At 42.4% G+C, this 4,321-nt stretch overlaps 1 protein-coding gene and 1 long non-coding RNA gene across 5 annotated transcripts in view; both read right to left on the reverse strand.

Annotated features, from left to right (window-relative positions):
• CUNH16orf71 (chromosome unknown C16orf71 homolog) overlaps nucleotides 1–4,321 on the reverse strand; it is a 203,623-nt gene that overhangs the window by 131,181 nt on the left and 68,121 nt on the right. The gene's annotated exons all lie outside the window — the stretch shown is intronic.
• Nucleotides 835–4,321, reverse strand: part of LOC109313432 — a 14,258-nt gene continuing 10,771 nt past the window's right edge. Inside the window, exons 2-3 of the long non-coding RNA XR_002102049.1 lie at nucleotides 1,002–1,004; nucleotides 835–845 (exon numbers count right to left, since the gene is read on the reverse strand). This is a non-coding gene — a long non-coding RNA (uncharacterized LOC109313432). The remainder of the gene's footprint in view (nucleotides 846–1,001; nucleotides 1,005–4,321) is intronic.

Below are 4,321 nucleotides of genomic sequence, written 5' to 3' on the forward strand. Positions count from 1 at the left end.
CCACCACACATCCACCCACCGCCCTTCTCCCACAGCATGCAGCAGCAACCAGCAGCAGGCCCTTGGGGATCTCATGGCCCACTGCAGGCAGAGACCCTTGGCAGTGCACGGCAGCATCCGAGACCTGGAAACTCCATGTGTTGCATGGAGCCAGCCCGGTTTGCTGGCACACACCTTCGACCAGGACCAGGCTGACTCTTGCTGTCATCCAGATCTCCCGGCAGTGCACATTGGAGCAGTGCACCATCGGGCCAAGCCAAATACTACCTCCACATCCCTGCACATCATTGGGCTGGGCCCCTACACCATCAGGCCAGGCTGGCTTCTGCCTCCATGTGCCCTGTGCATCATCTCCATTGTGCACGGGATACATGGAAGCAGGAGCTGGCCCAGCCAGATAGCATGTGGCTCCTGCGTACAACGCAGGGAGTCCTGGGTAATGGCAGGAGCTGGCCTGGTTCTGGTCAAAGGCATGCCCCAGTGGACTGGGTTGGCTTCATGAGCCACATGGAGCCCCCAGGTCTCAGGTGGCACAGTGCTGCCGGGGATCTCTGCCTGCAGCAGGCCACAAGTGCCCTGGGGGCCCATCACTGGCTGCTGCCACTGGGGACGGAATCAGGGGGAAATAATGAACTATCTAAAGAGACTGTATTTACAGCCAGTGGGCAAATAATTTATGAAGGAGCTAGTCTTAACTAAATCATTCTAGACAAAAAATTCTGAAATGAGCTATGTTGAATATTCAAGGGATGCAGATGCACTGTATTTCACACATGGGCTACAAGAAAGTGGTAAGAAGGAACTGAGGGGCAGCTGAGACTGCCTTGTCCCTTATATCTTAAACTCTGGTGGTTGCGGGAGCATGAGCTGCAGTTATAATCCCAGCGGACAATGCTATTCAAAAATAATCTGTACCTAGAGTCCACCTACACAGGCAATTACTCAAAGAAAAATGGCACTTTGTACTGTAGTCTCTAGCTCTCCAGGTTTTACAACAGAACTGTCTACAATTATAGCAGGCTGAGGCTTGGTAGATACATGTTTGTCAGCCAAAATTAATGTTATTTTGTTTCCAAGAATGTGCCACTAATTGGTAAAATGATGATTTTGTTGGTAGTTCATAAAAAACAATAGTTGGCAGTATAGTAAATTTCTTTTCATCAAGTCTATATATTAAACTGGACTACCATTCATGCTGCTCTACTACAGGTAGGTGCTACTGAGATTTTTCAAGGCTGAATGCTACCGTGAGTAGAATGATTCAGGAGACTGGGAAAGGGTTCTGAGACCTTAAGACTTCACTCCAGGTTGGTAGCACGTGAACGGGATTGCAATATAACTATTGTTTGATACATGCAGTTTATTCATGTTATTATTAAAATCACTCCCCCCTCACAAAGGTCTCTCCCTGTCAAGGGGAAGACCCACTGAAGGAAGACAATGTACAAATACTTGGCCAAACAGAGGCCTTTGATCTCTAAAGCTCCCAATATAGCATCTTTTCTACCATTACTTTCATATTAAGAGTGTATAAAGAAGCAGCAAGATGTTGCATTCTCTTGTGATATATCTTCATCGTTCCATGCAGCCTTAGCAGCAAAGGCTAAATTTGGGTGCGTTCTGCATTTAAAAACTGGAAGAGGAGGAAAGTGACTTCCTAATTTAAAAACAGAAGTGTATTGAAGGCCTTTCCCTTTCCCTTTATTTGGCAGAAGGCATGGAGGTGGATGGGATCTTACTCACACTGGCTGGACGATTCATAGGACAGACATTCATAGCTAAGTCTAAATTTATCCTTCAATGTCTTCCTCACCCCAGTCTGGATCATGGGGATTTAACAGGCAATCCCTGATGATTGGCAAATTACCAACTGCAAAAATCTTCTGCCAAATGACGCATCTGCTGTATACTTGTAAATGTGAACTGATTCTGAGGTACTTCAGCAGTTCTGGCTAAGCCCTTTAATGAAGTCTTATTTCCTTTCTGCTGAAATGGCTCCAACATTGCATATCCACCCCTTACAATTTGCACTACTCATGGTGGGGAAAGAGGCAAGTGTGCAGGAGGCACTGCCATGTGTTTTTTCAAAAGGCCAAAGATTGGATGGTGTTGTGCCTTACACACCTTAGAAATGTAGCTGCAGACACTTAACGACCATGTCCATCTCTCCAACGAAAGACAGCTAAGATTCTTCTATGGCTTTTTAAATTCCAGAGTTGGATGAAGACATACTGGAAATGTCAAGAGCTTGTTCTTTTCCATTCTTTAGGGAAAGGAAAAATAATGACAACACCATCTGTTAGTCAATTTGAAATTCCACATTATAATGTAGAATCAACCCTGAAACCATCCAGAGAAGTATGTTATCACTGCAAAATGGAAGTGATGGATAAGAATGAAAAAGTGTCTGAATTTCCAGTATTTAACTGGAAGAAAATACTGTAATTAGGAAGGCAACATTTAATAACAAAAGGGACAGTATGATTGACATTAATGGTCTGAATGGTATTTCTGTTAATGCATTTTTGTACTAGATTCATATTCTTATAACGGTAGTGATTTTTCTGACTATCAGACACACTAAGGTTACTGATCTGAGAAATATGGCTGTTTCAGGACAGCACTGAAATTTTCTAACCTGAACCACTTATCCAATTGGTGAAATGGATGAAGTATGAACCACCAAAGCAGATCGTTCTATAGCATTGCCAAAATAAGATTATAGAAATGCAAGGATCTGAGTAACAGAAGACTTATTTGCTGCTCCCACGACTTTTCTCCAATTTGGTCCAGACATTACATATTGTGTTATTTAAGCTGAAAGCAGCATTTCCTTGCTGAGAATAGCTTCTTCTCCTTCCTATTATTCACAGTCTCTAGCTTGAAAGAAATAACCTTTCCTGTTTTGGAAGTATTATCAGATTTGGAATGAGCCCTTCCCTCTGTTGGAGCTTGAGAGGGCTAAGCCTGTCAGTATCTAAGCCAGAGCATAAAAAGAGGAAAAGTATTAGAGAAGAGTTAGTTCATCAACCGGAACGAATGCAGCGTTGGAGTGCAGATGGGAACCTGCTGTTGCACAAGACCCAAGGTCTGGCTGGGGCAAAATTTGATTTACACCATTTTTATTCTCCCCCAATTCTGGGACCAACCCCTGGTGTCATTCACAGCATCCTCAAAGCTGTGAGAGATTCTGTGCCCAAAACACATTCTAGTGAGGGCAGGGTTTGATGTAGTGATCTGAGCAGAGGATTGAGAACAGGGAACTCATGTCCTAATCCTGGCTCCAAAACAGGTTCTTTCTGTACGTTAGTTATGCTCTCTACCCAATCTGTAATCTGGAGATAACACTCTTAGTTTAGTTAATTCACAGCAGAATGAATTATTTATTGCCTGTAATATGCTTTACAGATGTGCTAATTTCTTTCACCATTTTCATTTTTTTTTTTTGCCTGATGAAGGACTGTGCATCTGAAAGCTTGCAAAGAACAACTTTTTTGCAACTATTTAGTTGGTCTAATAAAAGATATTGCCTCTACCCAAAGAGTTTGTCTGCCTTACAGATGGAGAGCACAAGGTTATGGAGAAACACTGGCAATACAACTCTATTCCTTTCTTATATAGTCTAGAGAAAAAATTATTTCAGATCCACTTTTAGCTGAATAAAATACCTAGCTCTTCCATACTGCAGCTCTTCCTTAAGAGATCTCACCACATTTTGCAAACAATGGCAGTGATGTTATCCTCATTTTACAGATGTGAAAACTGAGACATGCGGCAATGACTTGACTAGTTTAGCATAGCATGGCTTGTTAATTTATATGTCAGTATGGGCTTGATCCTGCAAGATGCATACCCTCTTTAGAGTTGGTGAGTGCTCATGACTCAAACTGGCTTAACTGAAAGTCAAAGGTGCTCAGCATTTAGTAAGATCTTAGTTCTATCTGCAAGGTCCCATCTAATTTTTGGTTATTACTTCTACTGCCTGTCTTGTCTTGTATTGTCTTACTCAGACCATAAACTTCAAGACAGAGAACACACCTTATTTACAGACTTGAACCTAAGAGATGTTATTGGAAGCCGCTATCACATATTCAGGAGGCAGCTATATACTTTTAAAATAATGACATTTGCAAGATTCTTCTGTCCTGTAACCTCAGATAGGCCACTTGAAATTTCATTTAATAGTCTTGCCATTCAGGATAAGGTTTCTCTTGTGCTCATTGTCTGGATCCCCATTATTTGTATTACAGTAGTGCTCAGAGTTCCTGATTTGAGATATCTCCCCCACAACCCCTATCACCGTTGTGCTAAGTATTGCACA

This window comes from Crocodylus porosus, unplaced genomic scaffold (genome assembly GCF_001723895.1).
Source record: "Crocodylus porosus isolate Cpor-Errol unplaced genomic scaffold, CroPor_comp1, whole genome shotgun sequence".
In the NCBI taxonomy this organism is placed as follows: Eukaryota; Metazoa; Chordata; order Crocodylia; family Crocodylidae; genus Crocodylus; species Crocodylus porosus.